The sequence below is a fragment of the Triturus cristatus genome, chromosome 1_1 (assembly GCF_964204655.1).
Source record: "Triturus cristatus chromosome 1_1, aTriCri1.1, whole genome shotgun sequence".
Lineage (NCBI taxonomy): Eukaryota > Metazoa > Chordata > Amphibia > Caudata > Salamandridae > Triturus > Triturus cristatus.
The window spans coordinates 1186590730-1186618602 of NC_140579.1; positions in this window are offsets into that span (position 1 = coordinate 1186590730).

Here is a 27873-nt window from a genome sequence, read left to right on the forward strand (position 1 = left end):
AATTAAACACAGATCAGTTGACTGGGGGTGAGTGTTTGATTTGCTCAAACGCTCCTTCCATCATCCCCATTGGCATCGCTTTGTTCGCCCTAAGTTGGCAGGGAACGCCCAGACGTGGTCCCTTGCTCACTTTGCCACTGGATTCAAGATAGCCTGGCTGATGAGGGGTATGATCCCAAAACCAGTCCTAGGATGCTCGTTTCCGGTCCAGGGAAGACTTGGCTTGGCAGTTCGGGCTGGACTGTTCCCATGAGGCACAGGGTCAGACTGATTTGCATATGGCCATGTCTGAACTGGCGTGGTGGAGTGAGATAAAGAATTCTGATGAATTAAACCCAGATCAGTTGACTGGGGGTGAGTGTTTGATTTGCTCAAACGCTCCATCCATCATCCCCTTTGGTATTCCTTTGTTCGCCCTAAGTTGGCAGGGTATGCCCAGACATGGGTCCCTTGCTCACTTTGCCACTGGATTCAAGATAGCCTGGCTGATGAGGGTTATGAACCCGAACCCGGTCCCAGGATGCTTTTTTCTGGTGCAGGGAAGACATGACTTGGCAGTTCGGGCTGGACTGTTCCCATGAGGCACGTTGTCAGACTGATTTGCATATGGACATGACTGAACTGGGGTGGTGGAGTGAGCTAAAGAATTATGATGAATTAAACCCAGATCAGTTGACTGGGGGTGAGTGTTTGATTTGCTCAAACGCTCCGTCCGTCATCCCATTTGGTATCGCTTTGTTCACCCTAAGTTGGCAGGGTATGCCCAGACGTGGGTCCCTTGCTCACTTTGCCATGGGATTCAGGAGAGCCTGACTGATGAGGGTAATGAACCCAAAACCAGTCCCAGGATGCTTGCTTCCAGTCCAGGGAAGACATGGCTTGGCAGTTTGGGCTGGACTGTTCCCATGAGGTACAGGGTCAGACTGATTTGCATATGGCCATGTCTGAAGTGGGGTGGTGGAGTGAGCTAAAGAAAGATGATGAACTAAACCCAGATCAGTTGACTGGGGTTGAGTGTTTGATTTGATCAAACGCTCCGTCCATCATCCCCTTTGGTATCGCTTTGTTTCCCCTAAGTAGGCAGGGTATGCCCAAATGTGGGTCCCTTGCACACTTTGCCACTGGATTCAAGATAGCCTGGCTGATGAGGGTTATGAACCCGAAACCGGTCCCAGGATGCTTGTTTCCACTCCAGAGAAGACAATGCTTAGCAGTTCGGGCTGGATTGTTCCTATGAGGTACAGGGTCAGACTGATTTGGATATGGCCATGTCTGAACTGGGGTGGTGGAGTGAGCTAAAGAATGATGATGAACTAAACCCAGATCAGTTGATTGGGGTTGAGTGTTTGATTTGATCAAACGCTCCGTCCATCATCCCCTTTGGTATCGCTTTGTTTCCCCTAAGTAGGCAGGGTATGCCCAAATGTGGGTCCCTTGCACACTTTGCCACTGGATTCAAGATAGCCTGGCTGATGAGGGTTATGAACCCGAAACCGTTCCCAGGATGCTTGTTTCCAGTCCAGGGAAGACTTAGCTTGGCAGTTCGGGCTGGACTGTTCCCATGAGGCACAGGGCCACACTGATTTGCATATGGCCATGTCTGAACTGGGGTGGTGGAGTGAGCTAAAGAATGATGATGAATTAAACCCAGATCAGTTGACTGGGGGAGAGTGATTGATTTGCTCAATCACTGCGTCATCATCCCCTTTTGTATCGCTTTGTTCGCCCTAAGTTGGCAGGGTATGCCCAGACGTGGGTCCCTTGCTCACTTTGCCACTGGATTCAAGAGAGCCTGGCTGATGAGCGTTATGAACTCAAAACCGGTCCCAGGATGCTGGTTTCCGGTACATGGAAAACATGGCTTGGCAGTTCGGTCTGGATTGTTCCCATGAGGTACAGGGTCAGGCTGATTTGCATAGGGCCATGTCTGAACTAGGTTGGTGGAGTGAACTAAAGAATGATGATGAATTAAACCCAGATCAGTTGACTGGGGGAGAGTGTTTGATTCGCTCAAATGCTCAGTCCATCATCCCCTTTGGTATCGCTTTGTTTGCCCTAGTTTGGCAGGGTATGCCCAGACGTGGGTCCCTTGCTCACTTTGCCACTGGATTCAAGATAGCCTGGCTGATGAGGGTTATGAACCCGAAACCGGTCCCAGGATGCTTGCTTCCGGTCCAGGGAAGACATGGCTTGGCAGTTCAGGCTGGACTGTTCCCATGAGGCACAGGGTCAGACTGATTTGCATATGGCCATGTCTGAACTGGTGTGGTGGAGTGAGATAGAGAATTATGATGAATTAAACCCAGATCAGTTGACTGGGGGTGAGTGTTTGATTTGCTCAAACGCTCCATCCATCATCCCCTTTGGTATTTCTTTGTTCGCCCTAAGTTGGCAGGGTATGCCCAGACATGGGATCCTTGCTCACTTTGCCACTGGATTCAAGATAGCCTGGCTGATGAGGGTTATGAACACGAACCCGGTCCCAGAATGCTTTTTTCCGGTCCAGGGAAGACATGGCTTGGCAGTTCGGGCTGGACTGTTCCCATGAGGTACAGGGTCAGACTGATTTGCATATGGCCATGTCTGAACTGGGGTGGTAGAGTGAGCTAAAGAAAGATGATGAACTAAACCCAGATCAGTTGACTGGGGTTGAGTGTTTGATTTGATCAAACGCTCCGTCCATCATCCCCTTTGGTATCGCTTTGTTTCCCCTAAGTAGGCAGGGTATGCCCAGACGTGTGTCCCTTGCTCACTTTGCCACTGGATTCAAGATAGCCTGGCTGATGAGGGTTATGAACCCGAAACCGGTCCCAGGATGCTTGCTTTCGGTCCAGGGAAGACATGGCTTGGCAGTTCGGGCTGGACTGTTCCGATGAGGCACAGGGTCAGACTGATTTGCATATGGCCATGTCTGAACTGGCGTGGTGGAGTGAGATAGAGAATTATGATGAATTAAACCCAGATCAGTTGACTGGGGGTGAGTGTTTGATTTCCTCAAACGCTCCGTCCATCATCCCCTTTGGAATGGCTCTGTTCGCCCTAAGTTGGCAGGGTATGCCTAGACGTGGGTCCCTTGCTCACTTTGCCACTGGATTCAAGATAGCCTGGCTGATGAGGGTTATGAACCAGAAACTGGTCCCAGGATTATTGTTTCCGGTCCTTGGAAAACGTGGCTTGGCAGATCGGGCTGGACTGTTCCCATGAGGCACAGGATCAGACTGATTTGCATATGGCCATGTCTGAACTGGCGTGGTGGAGTGAGGTAAAGAATTCTGATGAATTAAACCCAGATCTGTTGACTGGGGGTGAGTGTTTGATTTGCTCAAACGCTCCCTCCATCATCCCCTTTGGTATTTCTTTGTTCGCCCTAAGTTGGCAGTGTATGCCCAGACGTGGGTCCCTTGCTCACTTTGCCACTGGATTCAAGATAGCCTGGCTGATGAGGGTTATGAACCCAAACCCGGTCCCAGGATGCTTTTTTCCGGTCCAGGGAAGACATGGCTAGGCAGTTCGGGCTGGACTGTTCCCATGAGGCACAGGGTCAGACCGATTTGCATATGGCCATGTCTGAACTGGGGAGGTGACGTGAGCTAAAGAATGATGATGAATTAAACCCAGATCAGTTGACTGGGGTTGAGTGTTTGATTTGCTCAAACACTCCATCCATCATCCCCTTTGGCATCGCTTTGTTCGCCCTAAGTTGGCAGGGAACGCCCAGACGTGGGTCCCTTGCTCACTTTGCCACTGGATTCAAGATAGCCTGGCTGATGAGGGTTATGAACCCGAAACCGGTCCCAGGATGCTTGTTTCCAGTCCAGGGAAGACTTGCCTTGGCAGTTTGGGCTGGCCTGTTCCCATGAGGCACAGTGTCAGACTGATTTGCATATGGCCATGTCTGAACTGGGGTGGTTGAGTGAGCTAAAGAATGATGATGAATTAAACACAGATCAGTTGACTGGGGGTGAGTGTTTGATTTGCTCAAACGCTCCTTCCATCATCCCCATTGGCATCGCTTTGTTCGCCCTAAGTTGGCAGGGAACGCCCAGACGTGGTCCCTTGCTCACTTTGCCACTGGATTCAAGATAGCCTGGCTGATGAGGGGTATGATCCCAAAACCAGTCCTAGGATGCTCGTTTCCGGTCCAGGGAAGACTTGGCTTGGCAGTTCGGGCTGGACTGTTCCCATGAGGCACAGGGTCAGACTGATTTGCATATGGCCATGTCTGAACTGGCGTGGTGGAGTGAGATAAAGAATTATGATTAATTACACCCAGATCAGTTGACTGGGGTGAGTGTTTGATTTGCTCAAACGCTCCATCCATCATCCCCTTTGGTATTCCTTTGTTCGCCCTAAGTTGGCAGGGTATGCCCAGACATGGGTCCCTTGCTCACTTTGCCACTGGATTCAAGATAGCCTGGCTGATGAGGGTTATGAACCCGAACCCGGTCCCAGGATGCTTTTTTCTGGTGCAGGGAAGACATGACTTGGCAGTTCGGGCTGGACTGTTCCCATGAGGCACGTTGTCAGACTGATTTGCATATGGACATGACTGAACTGGGGTGGTGGAGTGAGCTAAAGAATTATGATGAATTAAACCCAGATCAGTTGACTGGGGGTGAGTGTTTGATTTGCTCAAACGCTCCGTCCGTCATCCCATTTGGTATCGCTTTGTTCACCCTAAGTTGGCAGGGTATGCCCAGACGTGGGTCCCTTGCTCACTTTGCCATGGGATTCAGGAGAGCCTGACTGATGAGGGTAATGAACCCAAAACCAGTCCCAGGATGCTTGCTTCCAGTCCAGGGAAGACATGGCTTGGCAGTTTGGGCTGGACTGTTCCCATGAGGTACAGGGTCAGACTGATTGGCATATGGCCATGTCTGAAGTGGGGTGGTGGAGTGAGCTAAAGAAAGATGATGAACTAAACCCAGATCAGTTGACTGGGGTTGAGTGTTTGATTTGATCAAACGCTCCGTCCATCATCCCCTTTGGTATCGCTTTGTTTCCCCTAAGTAGGCAGGGTATGCCCAAATGTGGGTCCCTTGCACACTTTGCCACTGGATTCAAGATAGCCTGGCTGATGAGGGTTATGAACCCGAAACCGGTCCCAGGATGCTTGTTTCCACTCCAGAGAAGACAATGCTTAGCAGTTCGGGCTGGATTGTTCCTATGAGGTACAGGGTCAGACTGATTTGGATATGGCCATGTCTGAACTGGGGTGGTGGAGTGAGCTAAAGAATGATGATGAACTAAACCCAGATCAGTTGATTGGGGTTGAGTGTTTGATTTGATCAAACGCTCCGTCCATCATCCCCTTTGGTATCGCTTTGTTTCCCCTAAGTAGGCAGGGTATGCCCAAATGTGGGTCCCTTGCACACTTTGCCACTGGATTCAAGATAGCCTGGCTGATGAGGGTTATGAACCCGAAACCGGTCCCAGGATGCTTGTTTCCACTCCAGGGAAGACAATGCTTAGCAGTTCGGGCTGGATTGTTCCTATGAGGTACAGGGTCAGACTGATTTGGATATGGCCATGTCTGAACTGGGGTGGTGGAGTGAGCTAAAAAATGATGATGAACTAAACCCAGATCAGTTGATTGGGGTTGAGTGTTTGCTTTGATCAAACGCTACGTCCATCATCCCCTTTGGTATCGCTTTGTTTCCCCTAAGTAGGCAGGGTATGCCCAGATGTGGGTCCCTTGCACACTTTGCCACTTGATTCAAGATAGCCTGGCTGATGAGGGTTATGAACTAGAAACCGGTCCCAGGATGCTTGTTTCCGCTCCAGGGAAGACATGGCTTGGCAGTTTGGGCTGGACTGTTCCCATGAGGTACAGGGTCAGACTGATTTGCATATGGCCATGTCTGAACTGGGGTGGTGGAGTGAGCTAAAGAAAGATGATGAACTAAACCCAGATCAGTTGACTGGTGTTGAGTGTTTGATTTGATCAAACGCTCCGTCCATCATCCCCTTTGGTATCGCTTTGTTTCCCCTAAGTAGGCAGGGTATGCCCAGATGTGGGTCCCTTGCACACTTTGCCACTTGATTCAAGATAGCCTGGCTGATGAGGGTTATGAACTAGAAACCGGTCCCAGGATGCTTGTTTCCACTCCAGGGTAGACATGGCTTGGCAGATCGGGCTGGACTGTTCCCATGAGTCACAGGGTCAGACTGATTTGCAAATGGCCATATCTGAACTGGGATGGTGGAGTGAGCTAAAGAATGATGATGAATTAAACCCAGATCAGTTGACTGGGGGTGAGTGATTGATTTGCTCAAACGCTCCATCCACTATCCCCTTTGGTATCACTTTGTTCGCCCTAATTTGGCAAGGTATGCCCAGACGTGGGTCCCTTGCTCACTTTGCCACTGGTTTCAAGAGAGCCTGGCTGATGAGGGATATGAACCCGAAACCGATCCCAGGATGCTTGATTCCGGTCCAGAGAAGACATGGCTTGGCAGATCGGCTGGACTGTTCCCATGAGTCATAGGGTCAGACTGATTTGCAAATGGCCATATCTGAACTGGGATGGTGGAGTGAGCTAAAGAATGATGATGAATTAAACCCAGATCAGTTGACTGGGGGTGAGTGATTGATTTGCTCAAACGCTCCGTCCACCATCCCCTTTGGCATCGCTTTTTTCGCCCTAATTTGGCAAGGTATGCCCAGACGTGGGTCCCTTGCTCACTTTGCCACTGGATTCAAGAGAGCCTGGCTGATGAGGGTTATGAACCCGAAACACGTTCCAGGATACTTGTTTCCGGTCCAGGGAAGACATGGCTTGGCAGTTCGGGCTGGACTGTTGCCATGAGGTACAGGGTAAGGCTTATTTGCATGTGGCCATGTCTGAACTGGGGTGGTGGAGTGAGCTAAAGAATGATGATGAACTAAACCCAGATCAGTTGACTGGGGTTGAGTGTTTGATTTGATCAAAAGCTCCGTCCATCATCCCCTTTGGTATCGCTTTGTTTCCCCTAAGTAGGCAGGGTATGCCCAGACGTGTGTCCCTTGCTCACTTTGCCACTGGATTCAAGATAGCCTGGCTGATGAGGGTTATGAACCCGAAACCGGTCCCAGGATGCTTGCTTCCGGTCCTAGGAAAATGTGGCTTGGCAGTTCGGGCTGGACTGTTCCCATGAGGCACAGGGTCAGAATGATTTGCATATGGCCATGTCTGAACTTGGGTGGTGGAGTGAGCTAAAGAATGATGATGAATTAAACCCAGGTCAGTTTACTGGGGGTGAGATTTTGATTTGCTCAAACGCTCCGTCCATCATCCCCTTTGGTATCGCTTTGTTTGCCCTAAGTTGGCAGTGTATGCCCAGACGTGTGTCCCTTGCTCACTTTGCCACTGGATTCAAGATAGCTTGGCTGATGAGGGTTATGAACCCGAAACCGGTCCCAGGATGCTTGCTTCCGGTCCAGGGAAGACATGGCTTGGCAGTTCAGGCTGGACTGTTCCCATGAGGCACAGGGTCAGACTGATTTGCATATGGCCATGTCTGAACTGGCGTGGTGGAGTGAGATAGAGAATTATGATGAATTAAACCCAGATCAGTTGACTGGGGGTGAGTGTTTGATTTGCTCAAACGCTCCCTCCATCATCCCCTTTGGTATTTCTTTGTTCGTCCTAAGTTGGCAGGGTATGCCCAGACGTGGGTCCCTTGCTCACTTTGCCATTGGATTCAAGAGAGCCTGACTGATGAGGGTAATGAACCCAAAACCAGTCCCAGGATGCTTGCTTCCGGTCCAGGGAAGACATGGCTTGGCAGTTTGGGCTGGACTGTTCCCATGAGGTACAGGGTCAGACTGATTTGCATATGGCCATGTCTGAACTGGGGTGGTGAAGTGAGCTAAAGAAAGATGATGAACTAAACCCAGATCAGTTGACTGGTGTTGAGTGTTTGATTTGATCAAACGCTCCGTCCATCATCCCCTTTGGTATCGCTTTGTTTCCCCTAAGTAGGCAGGGTATGCCCAGATGTGGGTCCCTTGCACACTTTGCCACTTGATTCAAGATAGCCTGGCTGATGAGGGTTATGAACTAGAAACCGGTCCCAGGATGCTTGTTTCCACTCCAGGGAAGACATGGCTTGGCAGTTTGGGCTGGACTGTTCCCATGAGGTACAGGGTCAGACTGATTTGCATATGGCCATGTCTGAACTGGGGTGGTGGAGTGAGCTAAAGAAAGATGATGAACTAAACCCAGATCAGTTGACTGGTGTTGAGTGTTTGATTTGATCAAACGCTCCGTCCATCATCCCCTTTGGTATCGCTTTGTTTCCCCTAAGTAGGCAGGGTATGCCCAGATGTGGGTCCCTTGCACACTTTGCCACTTGATTCAAGATAGCCTGGCTGATGAGGGTTATGAACTAGAAACCGGTCCCAGGATGCTTGTTTCCACTCCAGGGTAGACATGGCTTGGCAGATCGGGCTGGACTGTTCCCATGAGTCACAGGGTCAGACTGATTTGCAAATGGCCATATCTGAACTGGGATGGTGGAGTGAGCTAAAGAATGATGATGAATTAAACCCAGATCAGTTGACTGGGGGTGAGTGATTGATTTGCTCAAACGCTCCATCCACTATCCCCTTTGGTATCACTTTGTTCGCCCTAATTTGGCAAGGTATGCCCAGACGTGGGTCCCTTGCTCACTTTGCCACTGGTTTCAAGAGAGCCTGGCTGATGAGGGATATGAACCCGAAACCGATCCCAGGATGCTTGATTCCGGTCCAGAGAAGACATGGCTTGGCAGATCGGCTGGACTGTTCCCATGAGTCACAGGGTCAGACTGATTTGCAAATGGCCATATCTGAACTGGGATGGTGGAGTGAGCTAAAGAATGATGATGAATTAAACCCAGATCAGTTGACTGGGGGTGAGTGATTGATTTGCTCAAACGCTCCGTCCACCATCCCCTTTGGCATCGCTTTGTTCGCCCTAATTTGGCAAGGTATGCCCAGACGTGGGTCCCTTGCTCACTTTGCCACTGGATTCAAGAGAGCCTGGCTGATGAGGGTTATGAACCCGAAACACGTTCCAGGATACTTGTTTCCGGTCCAGGGAAGACATGGCTTGGCAGTTCGGGCTGGACTGTTGCCATGAGGTACAGGGTAAGGCTTTTTTGCATGTGGCCATGTCTGAACTGGGGTGGTGGAGTGAGCTAAAGAATGATGATGAATTAAACCCAGATCAGTTGACTGGGTGAGAGTGTTTGATTTGCTCAAACACTGCGTCATCATCCCCTTTGGTATCGCTTTGTTCGCCCTAAGTTGGCAGGGTATGCCCAGATGTGGGTCCCTTGCTCACTTTGCCACTGGATTCAAGAGAGCCTGGCTGATGAGTGTTATGAACTCAAAACCGGTCCCAGGATGCTGGTTTCCGGTCCATGGAAAACATGGCTTGGCAGTTCGGTCTGGATTGTTCCCATGAGGTACAGGGTCAGGCTGATTTGCATAGGGCCATGTCTGAACTGGGGTGGTGGAGTGAGCTAAAGAATGATGATGAATTAAACCCAGATAAGTTGACTGGGGAGAGTGTTTAATTTGCTCAAACGCTCCATCCATCATCCCCATTGGTATCGCTTTGTTTGCCCTAAGTTGGCAGGGTATGCCCAGACGTGGGTCCCTTGCTCACTTTCCCACTGGATTCAAGAGAGCCTGGCTGATGAGGGTTATGAACCCGAAACCGGTCCCAGGATGCTTGTTTCCGGTCCAGATAAGACATGGCTTGGCAGTTCGAACTGGACTATTCCAATGAGGCACAGGGTCAGACTGATTTACATATGGCCATGTCTGAACTAGGTTGGTGGAGTGAACTAAAAAATGATGATGAATTAAACCCAGATCAGTTGACTGGGGGAGAGTGTTTGATTTGCTCAAATGCTCCGTCCATCATCCCCTTTGGTATCGCTTTGTTTGCCCTAGGTTGGCAGGGTATGCCCAGACGTGGGTCCCTTGCTCACTTTGCCACTGTATACAAGATAGCCTGGCTGATGAGGGTTATGAACCCGAAGCCGGTCCCAGGATGATTGTTTCCGGTCCTGGGAAAAGGTGGCTTGGCAGTTCGGGCTGGACTGTTCCCATGAGGCACAGGGTCAGACTGATTTGCATATGGCCATGTCTGAACTGGGGTGGTGGAGTGAGCTAAAGAATGATGATGAATTAAACCCAGAGCAGTTGACTGGGGGTGAGTGTTTGATTTGCTCAAACGCTCTGTCCATCATCCCCTTTGGTATCGCTTTGTTCGCCCTAAGTTGGCAGTGTATGCCCAGATGTGTGTCCCTTGCTCAGTTTGCCACTGGATTCAAGATAGCCTGGCTGATGAGGGTTATGAACCCGAAACCGGTCCCAGGATGCATGCTTCTGGTCCAGGGAAGACATGGCTTGGCAGTTCGGGATGGACTGTTCCCATGAAGCACAGGGTCAGACTGATTTGCATATGGTCATGTCTGAACTGGGGTGGTGGAGTGAGCTAAAGAATGATGATGAATTAAATCCAGATCAGTTGACTGGGGGTAAGTGTTTGATTTCCTCAAACGCTCCGTCCATCATCCCCTTTGGAATCGCTCTGTTCGCCCTAAGTTGGCAGGGTATGCCTAGACGTGGGTCCCTTGCTCACTTTACCACTGGATTCAAGATAGCCTGGCTGATGAGGGTTATGAACCAGAAACCGGTCCCATGATGCTTGCTTCCGGTCCAGGGAAGACATGGCTTGGCAGTTCGGGATGGACTGTTCCCATGAAGCACAGGGTCAGACTGATTTGCATATGGCCATGTCTGAACTGGGGTGGTGGAGTGAGCTAAAGAATGATGATGAATTAAACCCAGATCAGTCGACTGGGGGAGAGTGTTTGATTTGCTCAAATGCTCCGTCCATCGTCCCCTTTGGTATCGCTTTGTTTGCCCTAAGTTTGCAGGGTATGCCCAGACGTAGGTCCCTTGCACACTTTGCCACTGTATTCAAGATAGCCTGGCTGATGAGGGTTATGAATCCGAAACCGGTCCCAGGATTGTTGCTTCCGGTCCTGGCAAAATGTGGCTTGGCAGTTCGGGCTGGACTGTTCCCATGAGGCACAGGGTCAGACTGATTTGCATATGGCCATGTCTGAACTTGGGTGGTGGAGTGAGCTAAAGAATGATGATGAATTAAACCCAGGTCAGTTTACTGGGGGTGAGTTTTTGATTTGCTCAAACGCTCCGTCCATCATCCCCTTTGGTATCGCTTTGTTTGCCCTAAGTTGGCAGTGTATGCCCAGACGTGTGTCCCTTGCTCACTTTGCCACTGGATTCAAGATAGCCTGGCTGATGAGGGTTATGAACCCGAAACCAGTCCCAGGATGCTTGCTTCCGGTCCAGGGAAGACATGGCTTGGCAGTTCAGGCTGGACTGTTCCCATGAGGCACAGGGTCAGACTGATTTGCATATGGCCATGTCTGAACTGGCGTGGTGAAGTGAGATAGAGAATTATGATGAATTAAACCCAGATCAGTTGACTGGGGGTGAGTGTTTGATTTGCTCAAACGCTCCCTCCATCATCCCCTTTGGTATTTCTTTGTTCGCCCTAAGTTGGCAGGGTATGCCCAGACATGGGATCCTTGCTCACTTTGCCACTGGATTCAAGATAGCCTGGCTGATGAGGGTTATGAACCCGAACCCAGTCCCAGAATGCTTTTTTCTGGTCCAGGGAAGACATGGCTTGGCAGTTCGGGCTGGACTGTTTCCATGAGGCACATTGTCAGACTGATTTGCATATGGACATGACTGAACTGGGGTGGTGGAGTGAGCTAAAGAATTATGATGAATTAAACCCAGATCAGTTGACTGGGGGTGAGTGTTTGATTTGCTCAAACGCTCCGTCCGTCATCCCATTTGGTATCGCTTTGTTTCCCCTAAGTAGGCAGGGTATGCCCAGACGTGTGTCCCTTGCTCACTTTGCCACTGGATTCAAGATAGCCTGGCTGATGAGGGTTATGAACCCGAAACCGGGCCCAGGATGCTTGCTTCCGGTCCTAGGAAAATGTGGCTTGGCAGTTCGGGCTGGACTGTTCCCATGAGGCACAGGGTCAGAATGATTTGCATATGGCCATGTCTGAACTTGGGTGGTGGAGTGAGCTAAAGAATGATGATGAATTAAACCCAGGTCAGTTTACTGGGGGTGAGATTTTGATTTGCTCAAACGCTCCGTCCATCATCCCCTTTGGTATCGCTTTGTTTGCCCTAAGTTGGCAGTGTATGCCCAGACTTGTGTCCCTTGCTCACTTTGCCACTGGATTCAAGATAGCCTGGCTGATGAGGGTTATGAACCCGAAACCGGTCCCAGGATGCTTGCTTCCGGTCCAGGGAAGACATGGCTTGGCAGTTCAGGCTGGACTGTTCCCATGAGGCACAGGGTCAGACTAATTTGCATATGGCCATGTCTGAACTGGCGTGGTGGAGTGAGATAGAGAATTATGATGAATTAAACCCAGATCAGTTGACTGGGGGTGAGTGTTTGATTTGCTCAAACGCTCCCTCCATCATCCCCTTTGGTATTTCTTTGTTCGTCCTAAGTTGGCAGGGTATGCCCAGACGTGGGTCCCTTGCTCACTTTGCCATTGGATTCAAGAGAGCCTGACTGATGAGGGTAATGAACCCAAAACCAGTCCCAGGATGCTTGCTTCCGGTCCAGGGAAGACATGGCTTGGCAGTTTGGGCTGGACTGTTCCCATGAGGTACAGGGTCAGACTGATTTGCATATGGCCATGTCTGAACTGGGGTGGTGGAGTGAGCTAAAGAAAGATGATGAACTAAACCCAGATCAGTTGACTGGTGTTGAGTGTTTGATTTGATCAAACGCTCCGTCCATCATCCCCTTTGGTATCGCTTTGTTTCCCCTAAGTAGGCAGGGTATGCCCAGATGTGGGTCCCTTGCACACTTTGCCACTTGATTCAAGATAGCCTGGCTGATGAGGGTTATGAACTAGAAACCGGTCCCAGGATGCTTGTTTCCACTCCAGGGAAGACATGGCTTGGCAGTTTGGGCTGGACTGTTCCCATGAGGTACAGGGTCAGACTGATTTGCATATGGCCATGTCTGAACTGGGGTGGTGGAGTGAGCTAAAGAAAGATGATGAACTAAACCCAGATCAGTTGACTGGTGTTGAATGTTTGATTTGATCAAACGCTCCGTCCATCATCCCCTTTGGTATCGCTTTGTTTCCCCTAAGTAGGCAGGGTATGCCCAGATGTGGGTCCCTTGCACACTTTGCCACTTGATTCAAGATAGCCTGGCTGATGAGGGTTATGAACTAGAAACCGGTCCCAGGATGCTTGTTTCCACTCCAGGGTAGACATGGCTTGGCAGATCGGGCTGGACTGTTCCCATGAGTCACAGGGTCAGACTGATTTGCAAATGGCCATATCTGAACTGGGGTGGTGGAGTGAGCTAAAGAATGATGATGAATTAAACCCAGATCAGTTGACTGGGGGTGAGTGATTGATTTGCTCAAACGCTCCATCCACTATCCCCTTTGGTATCACTTTGTTCGCCCTAATTTGGCAAGGTATGCCCAGACGTGGGTCCCTTGCTCACTTTGCCACTGGTTTCAAGAGAGCCTGGCTGATGAGGGATATGAACCCGAAACCGATCCCAGGATGCTTGATTCCGGTCCAGAGAAGACATGGCTTGGCAGATCGGCTGGACTGTTCCCATGAGTCACAGGGTCAGACTGATTTGCAAATGGCCATATCTGAACTGGGATGGTGGAGTGAGCTAAAGAATGATGATGAATTAAACCCAGATCAGTTGACTGGGGGTGAGTGATTGATTTGCTCGAACGCTCCATCCACCATCCCCTTTGGCATCGCTTTGTTCGCCCTAATTTGGCAAGGTATGCCCAGACGTGGGTCCCTTGCTCACTTTGCCACTGGATTCAAGAGAGCCTGGCTGATGAGGGTTATGAACCCGAAACACGTTCCAGGATACTTGTTTCCGGTCCAGGGAAGACATGGCTTGGCAGTTCGGGCTGGACTGTTGCCATGAGGTACAGGGTAAGGCTTATTTGCATGTGGCCATGTCTGAACTGGGGTGGTGGAGTGAGCTAAAGAATGATGATGAACTAAACCCAGATCAGTTGACTGGGGTTGAGTGTTTGATTTGATCAAAAGCTCCGTCCATCATCCCCTTTGGTATCGCTTTGTTTCCCCTAAGTAGGCAGGGTATGCCCAGACGTGTGTCCCTTGCTCACTTTGCCACTGGATTCAAGATAGCCTGGCTGATGAGGGTTATGAACCCGAAACCGGTCCCAGGATGCTTGCTTCCGGTCCTAGGAAAATGTGGCTTGGCAGTTCGGGCTGGACTGTTCCCATGAGGCACAGGGTCAGACTGATTTGCATATGGCCATGTCTGAACTGGCGTGGTGGAGTGAGATAGAGAATTATGATGAATTAAACCCAGATCAGTTGACTGGGGGTGAGTGTTTGAGTTGCTCAAACGCTCCGTCCATCATCCCCTTTGGTATCGCTTTGTTCGCCCTAAGTTGGCAAGGTATGCCCAGATGAGGGTCCCTTGCACACATTGCCACTGGATTCAAGATAGCCTGGCTGATGAGGGTTATGAACCCAAAACCGGTCCCAGGATGCTTGTTTCCAGTACAGGTAAGACATGGCTTGGCAGTTCCTCTTGGCAGTTCGGGCTGGACTGTTCCCATGAGGCACAGGGTCAGACTGATTTACATATGGCCATGTCTGAACTAGGTTGGTGGAGTGAGCTAAAGAATGATGATGAATTAAAGCCAGATCATTTGACTGGGGGAGAATGTTTGAATTGCTCAAAAGCTCCATCCATCATCCCCTTTGGTATCGCTTTGTTCGCCCTAAGTTGGCAGGGTATGCCCAGACGTGGGTCCCTTGCTCACTTTGCCGCTGGATTCAAGAAAGCCTGGCTGATGAGGGTTATGAACTAGAAACCGGTCCTAAGATACTTGTTTCCAGTCCAGGGAAGACAATGCTTGTCAGTTCGGGCTGGATTGTTCCCATGAGGTACAGGGTCAGACTGATTTGCATATGGCCATGTCTGAACTGGGGTGGTGGAGTGAGCTAAAGAATGATGATTAACTAAACCCAGATCAGTTGACTGTGGTTGAGTGTTTGATTTGATCAAACGCTCCGTCCATCATCCCCTTTGGTATCGCTTTCTTTCCCCTAAGTAGGCAGGGTATGCCCAGATGTGGGTCCCTTGCACACTTTGCCACTGGATTCAAGATAGCCTGGCTGATGAGGGTTATGAACCCGAAACCGGTCCCAGGATGCTTGATTCCGGTCCAGAGAAAACATGGCTTGGCAGATCGGGCTGAACTGTTCCCATGAATCACAGGGTCAGACTGATTTGCAAATGGCCATATCTGAACTGGGATGGTGGAGTGAGCTAAAGAATGATGATGAATTAAACCCAGATCAGTTGACTGGGGGTGAGTGATTGATTTGCTCAAACGCTCCATCCACTATCCCCTTTGGTATCACTTTGTTCGCCCTAATTTAGCAAGGTATGTCCAGACGTGGGTCCCTTGCTCACTTTGCCACTGGTTTCAAGAGAGCCTGGCTGATGAGGGATATGAACCCGAAACCGGTCCCAGGATGCTTGTTTCCGGTCTAGATAAGACATGGCTTGGCAGTTCCAGCTGGACTATTCCCATGAGGCACAGGGTCAGACTGATTTACATATGGCCATGTCTGAACTAGGTTGGTAGAGTGAACTAAAGAATGATGATGAATTAAACCCAGATCAGTTGACTGGGGGAGAGTGTTTGATTTGCTCAAATGCTCCGTCCATCATCCCCTTTGGTATCGCTTTGTTTGCCCTAGGTTGGCAGGGTATGCCCAGACGTGGGTCCCTTGCTCACTTTGCCACTGTATACAAGATAGCCTGGCTGATGAGGGTTATGAACCCGAAGCCGGTCCCAGGATGATTGTTTCCGGTCCTGGGAAAAGGTGGCTTGGCAGTTCGGGCTTGACTGTTCCCATAAGGCACAGGGTCAGACTGATATGCATCTGGCCATGTCTGAACTGGGGTGGTGGAGTGAGCTAAAGAATGATGATCAATTAAACCCAGATCAGTTGACTGGGGTTGAGAGTTTGATTTGCTCAAACTCTGCGCCCATCATCCCCTTTGGTATCGCTTTGTTCGCCCTAAGTTGGCAGGGTATGCCCAGACGTGGTCCCTTGCTCACTTTGCCACTGGAATCAAGATAGCCCGGCTGATGAGGGTTATGAACCCGAAACCAGTCCCAGGATGCTTAGTTCCGGTCCAGGGAAGACATGGCTTGCCATTTCTGGCTGGACTGTTCCCATGAGGCACAGAGTCATACTGATTTGCATATGGCCATGTCTGAACTGGGGTGGTGGAGTGAGCTAAAGAATGAAGATAAATTAAACCCAGATCAGTTGACTGGGGGTGAGTGTTTGATTTGCTCAAACGCTCCATCCATCATCCCCTTTGGCATTGCTTTGTTCGCCCTAAGTTGACAGGGTATGCCCAGACGTGGGTCCCTTGCTCACTTTGCCACTGGTTTCAAGATAGCCTGGCTGATGAGGGTTATGAACCCGAAACCGGTCCCAGGATGCTTGTTTCCGGTCCAGGGAAGACTTGGCTTGGCAGTTCGGGCTGGACTGTTCCCATGAGGCACAGTGTCAGACTGATTTGCATTTGGCAATGTCTGAACTGGGGTGGTTGAGTGAGCTAAAGAATGATGATGAATTAAACCCAGATCAGTTGACTGGGGGTGAGTGTTTGATTTGCTCAAACGCTCCATCCATCATCCCCTTTGGTATCGCTTCGTTCGCCCTAAGTTGGCAAGGTATGCCCAGATGTGGGTCCCTTGCTCACATTGCCACTGGATTCAAGATAGCCTGGCTGATGAGGGTTATGAACCCGAAACCGGTCCCAGGATGCTTGTTTCCAGTACAGGTAAGACATGGCTTGGCAGTTCGGGCTGGACTGTTCCCATGAGGCACATTGTCAGACTGATTTGCATATGGACATGACTGAACTGGGGTGGTGGAGTGAGCTAAAGAATTATGATGAATTAAACCCAGATCAGTTGACTGGGGGTGAGTGTTTGATTTGCTCAAACGCTCCGTCCGTCATCCCATTTGCTATCGCTTTGTTCACCCTAAGTTGGCAGGGTATGCCCAGACGTGGGTCCCTTGCTCACTTTGCCATGGGATTCAAGAGAGCCTGACTGATGAGGGTAATGAACCCAAAACCAGTCCCAGGATGCTTGCTTCCGGTCCAGGGAAGACAACTTGGCAGTTTGGGCTGGACTGTTCCCATGAGGTACAGGGTCAGACTGATTTGCAGATGGCCATGTCTGAACTGGGGTGGTGGAGTGAGCAAAAGAAAGATGATGAACTAAACCCAGATCAGTTGACTGGGGTTGAGTGTTTGATTTGATCAAACGCTCCATCCATCATCCCCTTTGGTATCGCTTTGTTTCCCCTAAGTAGGCAGGGTATGCCCAGATGTGGGTCCCTTGCACACTTTGCCACTGGATTCAAGATAGCCTGGCTGATGAGGGTTATGAACTAGAAACCGGTCCCAGGATGCTTGTTTCCACTCCAGGGTAGACAATGCTTAGCAGTTCGGGCTGGATTGTTCCCATGAGGTACAGGGTCAGACTAATTTGCATATGGCCATGTCTGAACTGGGGAGGTGGAGTGAGCTAAAGAATGATGATGAACTAAACCCAGATCAGTTGACTGGGGTGGAGTGTTTCATTTGATCAAACGCTCCGTCCATCATCCCCTTTGGTATCGCTTTGTTTCCCCTAAGTAGGCAGGGTATGCCCAAATGTGGGTCCCTTGCACACTTTGCCACTGGATTCAAGATAGCCTGGCTGATGAGGGTTATGAACCCGAAACCGGTTCCAGGATGCTTGATTCCGGTCCAGAGAAAACATGGCTTGGCAGATCGGGCTGGACTGTTCCCATGAATCACAGGGTCAGACTGATTTGCAAATGGCCATATCTGAACTGGGATGGTGGAGTGAGCTAAAGAATGATGATTAATTAAACCCAGATCAGTTGACTGGGGGTGAGTGATTGATTTGCTCAAACGCTCCATCCACTATCCCCTTTGGTATCACTTTGTTCGCCCTAATTTGGCAAGGTATGTCCAGACGTGGGTCCCTTGCTCACTTTGCCACTGGTTTCAAGAGAGCCTGGCTGATGAGGGATATGAACCCGAAACCGGTCCCAGGATGCTTGTTTCCGGTCCAGATAAGACATGGCTTGGCAGTTCCAGCTGGACTATTCCCATGAGGCACAGGGTCAGACTGATTTACATATGGCCATGTCTGAACTAGGTTGGTAGAGTGAACTAAAGAATGATGATGAATTAAACCCAAATCAGTTGACTGGGGGAGAGTGTTTGATTTGCTCAAATGCTCCGTCCATCATCCCCTTTGGTATCGCTTTGTTTGCCCTAGGTTGGCAGGGTATGCCCAGACGTGGGTCCCTTGCTCACTTTGCCACTGTATACAAGATAGCCTGGCTGATGAGGGTTATGAACCCGAAGCCGGTCCCAGGATGATTGTTTCCGGTCCTGGGAAAAGGTGGCTTGGCAGTTCGGGCTGGACTGTTCCCATGAGGCACAGGGTCAGACTGATTTGCATATGGCCATGTCTGAACTGGGGTGGTGGAGTGAGCTAAAGAATGATGATTAATTAAACCCAGATCAGTTGACTGGGGTTGAGAGTTTGATTTGCTCAAACTCTGCGCCCATCATCCCCTTTGGTATCGCTTTGTTCGCCCTAAGTTGGCAGGGTATGCCCAGACGTGGTCCCTTGCTCAGTTTGCCACTGGAATCAAGATAGCCCGGCTGATGAGGGTTATGAACCCGAAACCAGTCCCAGGATGCTTAGTTCCGGTCCAGGGAAGACATGGCTTGCCATTTCTGGCTGGACTGTTCCCATGAGGCACAGAGTCATACTGATTTGCATATGGCCATGTCTGAACTGGGGTGGTGGAGTGAGCTAAAGAATGAAGATAAATTAAACCCAGATCAGTTGACTGGGGGTGAGTGTTTGATTTGCTCAAATGCTCCATCCATCATCCCCTTTGGCATTGCTTTGTTCGCCCTAAGTTGACAGGGTATGCCCAGACGTGGGTCCCTTGCTCACTTTGCCACTGGTTTCAAGATAGCCTGGCTGATGAGGGTTATGAACCCGAAACCGGTCCCAGGATGCTTGTTTCCGGTCCAGGGAAGCCTTGGCTTGGCAGTTCGGGCTGGACTGTTCCCATGAGGCACAGTGTCAGACTGATTTGCATATGGCAATGTCTGAACTGGGGTGGTTGAGTGAGCTAAAGAATGATGATGAATTAAACCCAGATCAGTTGACTGGGGGTGAGTGTTTGATTTGCTCAAACGCTCCATCCATCATCCCCTTTGGCATCGCTTTGTTCGCCCTAAGTAGGCAGGTAATGCACAGACTTGGGTCCCTTGCTCACTTTGCCACTGGATTCAAGATAGCCTGGCTGATGAGGGTTATGACCCCGAAACCGGTCCAAGGATGCTTGTTTCCGGTCCAGGGAAGACTTGGCTTGGCAGTTCGGGCTGGACTGTTCCCATGAGGTGCAGGGTCAGACTGATTTCCATGTGGCCATGTCTGAACTGGGGTAGTGGAGTGAGCTAAAGGATGATGATGAATTAAACCCAGATCAGTTGACTGGGGGTGAGTGTTTGAGTTGCTCAAACGCTCGTCCATCATCCCCTTTGGTATCGCTTTGTTCGCCCTAAGTTGGCAAGGTATGCCCAGATGTGGGTCCCTTGCTCACATTGCCACTGGATTCAAGATAGCCTGGCTGATGAGGGTTATGAACCCGAAACCGGTCCCAGGATGCTTGTTTCCAGTACAGGTAAGACATGGCTTGGCAGTTCGGGCTGGACTGTTCCCATGAGGCACAGGGTCAGACTGATTTACATATGGCCATGTCTGCACTAGGTTGGTGGAGTGAGCTAAAGAATGATGATGAATTAAAGCCAGATCATTTGACTGGGGGAGAATGTTTGAATTGCTCAAAAGCTCCATCCATCATCCCCTTTGGTATCGCTTTGTTCGCCCTAAGTTGGCAGGGTATGCCCAGACGTAGGTCCCTTGCTCACTTTGCCGCTGGATTCAAGAGAGCCTGGCTGATGAGGGTTATGAACTAGAAACCGGTCCCAAGATGCTTGTTTCCAGTCCAGGGAAGACAATGCTTGTCAGTTCGGGCTGGATTGTTCCCATGAGGTACAGGGTCAGACTGATTTGCATATGGCCAAGTCTGAACTGGGGTGGTGGAGTGAGCTAAAGAATGATGATGAACTAAACCCAGATCAGTTGACTGGGGTTGAGTGTTTGATTTGATCAAACGCTCCGTACATCATCCCCTTTGGTATCGCTTTCTTTCCCCTAAGTAGGCAGGGTATGCCCAGATGTGGGTCCCTTGCACACTTTGCCACTGGATTCAAGATAGCCTGGCTGATGAGGGTTATGAACCCGAAACCGGTCCCAGGATGCTTGATTCCGGTCCAGAGAAAACATGGCTTGGCAGATCGGGCTGGACTGTACCCATGAGTCACAGGGTCAGACTGATTTGCAAATGGCCATATCTGAACTGGGATGGTGGAGTGAGCTAAAGAATGATGATGAATTAAACCCAGATCAGTTGACTGGGGGTGAGTGATTGATTTGCTCAAACGCTCCATCCACTATCCCCTTTGGTATCACTTTGTTCGCCCTAATTTGGCAAGGTATGTCCAGACGTGGGTCCCTTGCTCACTTTGCCACAGGTTTCAAGAGAGCCTGGCTGATGAGGGATATGAACCCGAAACCGATCCCAGAATTCTTGATTCCGGTCCAGACAAGACATGGCTTGGCAGATCGGGTGGACTGTTCCCATGAGTCATAGGGTCAGACTGATTTGCAAATGGCCATATCTGAACTGGGATGGTGGAGTGAGCTAAAGAATGATGATGAATTAAACCCAGATCAGTTGACTGGGGGTGAGTGATTGATTTGCTCAAACGCTCCATCCACCATCCCCTTTGGCATCGCTTTGTTCGCCCTAATTTGGCAAGGTATGCCCAGATGTGGGTCCCTTGCTCACTTTGCCACTGGATTCAAGAGAGCCTGGCTGATGAGGGTTATGAACCCGAAACACGGTCCAGGATACTTGTTTCCGGTCCAGGGAAGACATGGCTTGGCAGTTCGGGCTGGACTGTTGCCCTGAAGTACAGGGTCAGGCTGATTTGCATGTGGCCATGTCTGAACTGGGGTGGTGGAGTGAGCTAAAGAATGATGATGAACTAAACCCAGATCAGTTGACTGGGGTTGAGTGTTTGATTTGATCAAACGCTCCGTCCATCATCCCCTTTGGTATCTCTTTGTTTCCCCTAAGTAGGCAGGGTATGCCCAGACGTGTGTCCCTTGCTCACTTTGCCACTGGATTCAAGATAGCCTGGCTGATGAGGGTTATGAACCCGAAACCGGTCCCAGGATGCTTGCTTCCGATCCTGGGAAAATGTGGCTTGGCAGTTCGGGCTGGACTGTTCCCATGAGGCACATGGTCAGACTGATTTGCATATGGCCATGTCTGAACTTGGGTGGTGGAGTGAGCTAAAGAATGATGATGAATTAAACCCAGGTCAGTTTACTGGGGGTGAGTTTTTGATTTGCTCAAACGCTCCGTCCATCATCCCCTTTGGTATCGCTTTGTTTGCCCTAAGTTGGCAGTGTATGCCCAGACGTGTGTCCCTTGCTCACTTTGCCACTGGATTCAAGATAGCCTGGCTGATGAGGGTTATGAACCCGAAACCGGTCCCAGGATGCTTGCTTCCGGTCCAGGGAAGACATGGCTTGGCAGTTCGGGCTGGACTGTTCCCATGAGGCACAGGGTCAGACTGATTTGCATATGGCCATGTCTGAACTGGCGTGGTGGAGTGAGATAGAGAATTATGATGAATTAAACCCAGATCAGTTGACAGGGGGTGAGTGTTTGATTTGCTCAAACGCTCCATCCATCATCCCCTTTGGTATTTCTTTGTTCGCCCTAAGTTGGCAGGGTATGCCCAGACATGGGATCCTTGCTCACTTTGCCACTGGATACAAGATAGCCTGGCTGATGAGGGTTATGAACCCGAACCCGATCCCAGAATGCTTTTTTCCGGTCCAGGGAAGACATGGCTTGGCAGTTCGGGCTGGACTGTTCCCATGAGGCACATTGTCAGACTGATTTGCATATGGACATGACTGAACTGGGGTGGTGGAGTGAGCTAAAGAATTATGATGAATTAAACCCAGATCAGTTGACTGGGGGTGAGTGTTTGATTTGCTCAAACGCTCCGTCCGTCATCCCATTTGGTATCGCTTTGTTCACCCTAAGTTGGCAGGGTATGCCCAGACGTGGGTCCCTTGCTCACTTTGCCATGGGATTCAAGAGAGCCTGACTGATGAGGGTAATGAACCCAAAACCAGTCCCAGGATGCTTGCTTCCGGTCCAGAGAAGACATGGCTTGGCAGTTTGGGCTGGACTGTTCCCATGAGGTACAGGGTCAGACTGATTTGCAGATGGCCATGTCTGAACTGGGGTGGTGGAGTGAGCTAAAGAAAGATGATGAACTAAACCCAGATCAGTTGACTGGGGTTGAGTGTTTGATTTGATCAAACGCTCCGTCCATCATCCTCTTTGGTATCGCTTTGTTTCCCCTAAGTAGGCAGGGTATGCCCAGACGTGTGTCCCTTGCTCACTTTGCCACTGGATTCAAGATAGCCTGGCTGATGAGGGTTATGAACCCGAAACCGGTCCCAGGATGCTTGTTTCCACTCCAGGGTAGACAATGCTTAGCAGTTCGGGCTGGATTGTTCCCATGAGGTACAGGGTCAGACTAATTTGCATATGGCCATGTCTGAACTGGGGAGGTGGAGTGAGCTAAAGAATGATGATGAACTAAACCCAGATCAGTTGACTGGGGTTGAGTGTTTCATTTGATCAAACGCTCCGTCCATCATCCCCTTTGGTATCGCTTTGTTTCCCCTAAGTAGGCAGGGTATGCCCAAATGTGGGTCCCTTGCACACTTTGTCACTGGATTCAAGATAGCCTGGCTGATAAGGGTTATGAACCCGAAACCGGTTCCAGGATGCTTGTTTCCAGTCCAGGGAAGACATAGCTTGGCAGTTTGGGCTGGACTGTTCCCATGAGGCACAGGGCCACACTGATTTGCATATGGCCATGTCTGAACTGGGGTGGTGGAGTGAGCTAAAGAATGATGATGAATTAAACCCAGATCAGTTGACTGGGTGAGAGTGTTTGATTTGCTCAAACACTGCGTCATCATCCCCTTTGGTATCGCTTTGTTCGCCCTAAGTTGGCAGGGTATGCCCAGACGTGGGTCCCTTGCTCACTTTGCCACTGATTTCAAGAGAGCCTGGCTGATGAGTGTTATGAACTCAAAACCGGTCCCAGGATGCTGGTTTCCGGTCCATGGAAAACATGGCTTGGCAGTTCGGTCTGGATTGCTCCCATGAGGTACAGGGTCAGGCTGATTTGCATAGGGCCATGTCTGAACTGGGGTGGTGGAGTGAGCTAAAGAATGATGATGAATTAAACCCAGATAAGTTGACTGGGGAGAGTGTTTAATTTGCTCAAACGCTCCATCCATCATCCCCATTGGTATCGCTTTGTTTGCCCTAAGTTGGCAGGGTATGCCCAGACGTGGGTCCCTTGCTCACTTTGCCACTGGATTCAAGAGAGCCTGGCTGATGAGGGTTATGAACCCGAAACCGGTCCCAGGATGCTTGTTTCCGGTCCATGTAAGACATGGCTTGGCAGTTCGAACTGGACTATTCCCATGAGGCACAGGGTCAGACTGATTTACATATGGCCATGTCTGAACTAGGTTGGTGGAGTGAACTAAAGAATGATGATGAATTAAACCCAGATCAGTTGACTGGGGGACAGTGTTTGATTTGCTCAAATGCTCCGTCCATCATCCCCTTTGGTATCGCTTTGTTTGCCCTAGGTTGGCAGGGTATGCCCAGACTTGGGTCCCTTGCTCATTTTGCCACTGTATACAAGATAGCCTGGCTGATGAGGGTTATGAACCCGAAGCCGGTCCCAGGATGATTGTTTCCGGTCCTGGGAAAAGGTGGTTTGGCAGTTCCGGCTGGACTGTTCCCATGAGGCACAGGGTCAGACTGATTTGCATATGGCCATGTCTGAACTGGGGTGGTGGAGTGAGCTAAAGAATGATGATGAATTAAACCCAGAGCAGTTGACTGGGGGTGAGTGTTTGATTTGCTCAAACGCTCTGTCCATCATCCCCTTTGGTATCGCTTTTTTCGCCCTAAGTTGGCAGTGTATGCCCAGATGTGTGTCCCTTGCTCACTTTGCCACTGGATTCAAGATAGCCTGGCTGATGAGGGTTATGAACCCGGAACTGGTCCCAGGATGCATGCTTCCGGTCCAGGGAAGACATGGCTTGGCAGTTCGGGATGGACTGTTCCCATGAAGCACAGGGTCAGACTGATTTGCATATGGTCATGTCTGAACTGGGGTGGTGGAGTGAGCTAAAGAATGATGATGAATTAAATCCAGATCAGTTGACTGGGGGTAAGTGTTTGATTTCCTCAAACGCTCCGTCCATCATCCCCTTTGGAATCGCTCTGTTCCCCCTAAGTTGGCAGGGTATGCCTAGACGTGGGTCCCTTGCTCACTTTGCCACTAGATTCAAGATGGCCTGGCTGATGAGGGTTATGAACCAGAAACCGGTCCCATGATGCTTGCTTCCGGTCCAGGGAAGACATGGCTTGGCAGTTCGGGATGGACTGTTCCCATGAAGCACAGGGTCAGACTGATTTGCATATGGCCATGTCTGAACTGGGGTGGTGGAGTGAGCTAAAGAATGATGATGAATTAAACCCAGATCAGTCGACTGGGGGAGAGTGTTTGATTTGCTCAAATGCTCCGTCCATCATCCCCTTTGGTATCGCTTTGTTTGCCCTAAGTTTGCAGGGTATGCCCAGACGTAGGTCCCTTGCTCACTTTGCCACTGTATTCAATATAGCCTGGCTGATGAGGGTTATGAATCCGAAACCGGTCCCAGGATGATTGTTTCCGGTCCTTGGAAAACGTGGCTTGGCAGTTCGGGCTGGACTGTTCCCATGAGGCACAGGGTCAGACTGATTTGCATATGGCCATGTCTGAACTGGCGTGGTGGAGTGAGATAAAGAATGATGATGAATTAAACCCAGAGCAGTTGACTGGGGGTGAGTGTTTGATTTGCTCAAACGCTCTGTCCATCATCCCCTTTGGTATCGCTTTGTTCGCCCTAAGTTGGCAGTGTATGCCCAGATGTTTGTCCCTTGCTTACTTTGCCACTGGATTCAAGAGAGCCTGGCTGATGAGTGTTATGAACTCAAAACCGGTCCCAGGATGCTGGTTTCCGGTCCATGGAAAACATGGCTTGGCAGTTCGGTCTGGATTGTTCCCATGAGGTACAGGGTCAGGCTGATTTGCATAGGGCCATGTCTGATCTGGGGTGGTGGAGTGAGCTAAAGAATGATGATGAATTAAACCCAGATAAGTTGACTGGGGAGAGTGTTTAATTTGCTCAAACGCTCCATCCATCATCCCCTTTGGTATCGCTTTGTTTGCCCTAGGTTGGCAAGGTATGCCCAGACGTGGGTCCCTTGCTCACTTTGACACTGTATACAAGATAGCCTGGCTGATGAGGGTTATGAACCCGAAGCCGGTCCCAGGATGATTGTTTCCGGTCCTGGGAAAAGGTGGCTTGGCAGTTCGGGCTGGACTGTTCCCATGAGGCACAGGGTCAGACTGATTTGCATATGGCCATGTCTGAACTGGGGTGGTGGAGTGAGCTAAAGAATGATGATCAATTAAACCCAGATCAGTTGACTGGGGTTGAGAGTTTGATTTGCTCAAACTCTGCGCCCATCATCCCCTTTGGTATCGCTTTGTTCGCCCGAAGTTGGCAGTGTATGCCCAGACGTGGTCCCTTGCTCACTTTGCCACTGGAATCAAGATAGCCCGGCTGATGAGGGTTATGGACCCGAAACCAGTCCCAGGATGCTTAGTTCCGGTCCAGGGAAGACATGGCTTGGCATTTCTGGCTGGACTGTTCCCATGAGGCACAGAGTCATACTGATTTGCATATGGCCATGTCTGAACTGGGGTGGTGGAGTGAGCTAAAGAATGAAGATAAATTAAACCCAGATCAGTTGACTGGGGGTGAGTGTTTGATTTGCTCAAACGCTCCATCCATCATCCCCTTTGGCATCGCTTCGTTCGCCCTAAGTTGACAGGGTATGCCCAGATGTGGGTCCCTTGCTCACTTTGCCACTGGTTTCAAGATAGCCTGGCTGATGAGGGTTATGAACCCGAAACCGGTCCCAGGATGCTTGTTTCCGGTCCAGGGAAGACTTGGCTTGGCAGTTCGGGCTGGACTGTTCCCATGAGGCACAGTGTCAGACTGATTTGCATATGGCAATGTCTGAACTGGGGTGGTTGAGTGAGCTAAAGAATGATGATGAATTAAATCCAGATCAGTTGACTGGGGGTGAGTGTTTGATTTGCTCAAACGCTCCATCCATCATCCCCTTTGGCATCGCTTTGTTCGCCCTAAGTAGGCAGGTAATGCCCAGACTTGGGTCCCTTGCTCACTTTGCCACTGGATTCAATATAGCCTGGCTGATGAGGGTTATGACCCCGAAACCGGTCCAAGGATGCTTGTTTCCGGTCCAGGGAAGACTTGGCTTCGCAGTTCAGGCTGGACTGTTCCCATGAGGTACAGGGTCAGACTGATTTCCATGTGGCCATGTCTGAACTGGGGTGGTGGAGTGAGCTAAAGGATGATGATGAATTAAACCCAGATCAGTTGACTGGGGTGAGTGTTTGAGTTGCTCAAACGCTCCGTCCATCATCCCCTTTGGTATCGCTTTGTTCGCCCTAAGTTGGCAAGGGATGCCCAGATGTGGGTCCCTTGCTCACATTGCCACTGGATTCAAGATAGCCTGGCTGATGAGGGTTATGAACCCGAAACCGGTCCCAGGATGATTGTTTCCAGTACAGGTAAGACATGGCTTGGCAGTTCGGGCTGGACTGTTCCCATGAGGCACAGGGTCAGACTGATTTACATATGGCCATGTCTGAACTAGGTTGGTGGAGTGAGCTAAAGAATGATGATGAATTAAAGCCAGATCATTTGACTGGGGGAGAATGTTTGAATTGCTCAAAAGCTCCATCCATCATCCCTTTTGGTATCGCTTTGTTCGCCCTAAGTTGGCAGGGTATGCCCAGACGTGGGTCCCTTGCTCACTTTGCCGCTGGATTCAAGAGAGCCTGGCTGATGAGGGTTATGAACTAGAAACCGGTCCCAAGATGCTTGTTTCCAGTCCAGGGAAGACAATGCTTGTCAGTTCGGGCTGGATTGTTCCCATGAGGTACAGGGTCAGACTGATTTGCATATGGCCAAGTCTGAACTGGGGTGGTGCAGTGAGCTAAAGAATGATGATGAACTAAACCCAGATCAGTTGACTGGGGTTGAGTGTTTGATTTGATCAAACGCTCCGTCCATCATCCCCTTTGGTATCGCTTTCTTTCCCCTAAGTAGGCAGGGTATGCCCAGATGTGGGTCCCTTGCACACTTTGCCACTGGATTCAAGATAGCCTGGCTGATGAGGGTTATGAACCCGAAACCGGTCCCAGGATGCTTGATTCCGGTCCAGAGAAAACATGGCTTGGCAGATCGGGCTGGACTGTTCCCATGAGTCACAGGGTCAGACTGATTTGCAAATGGCCATATCTGAACTGGGATGGTGGAGTGAGCTAAAGAATGATGATG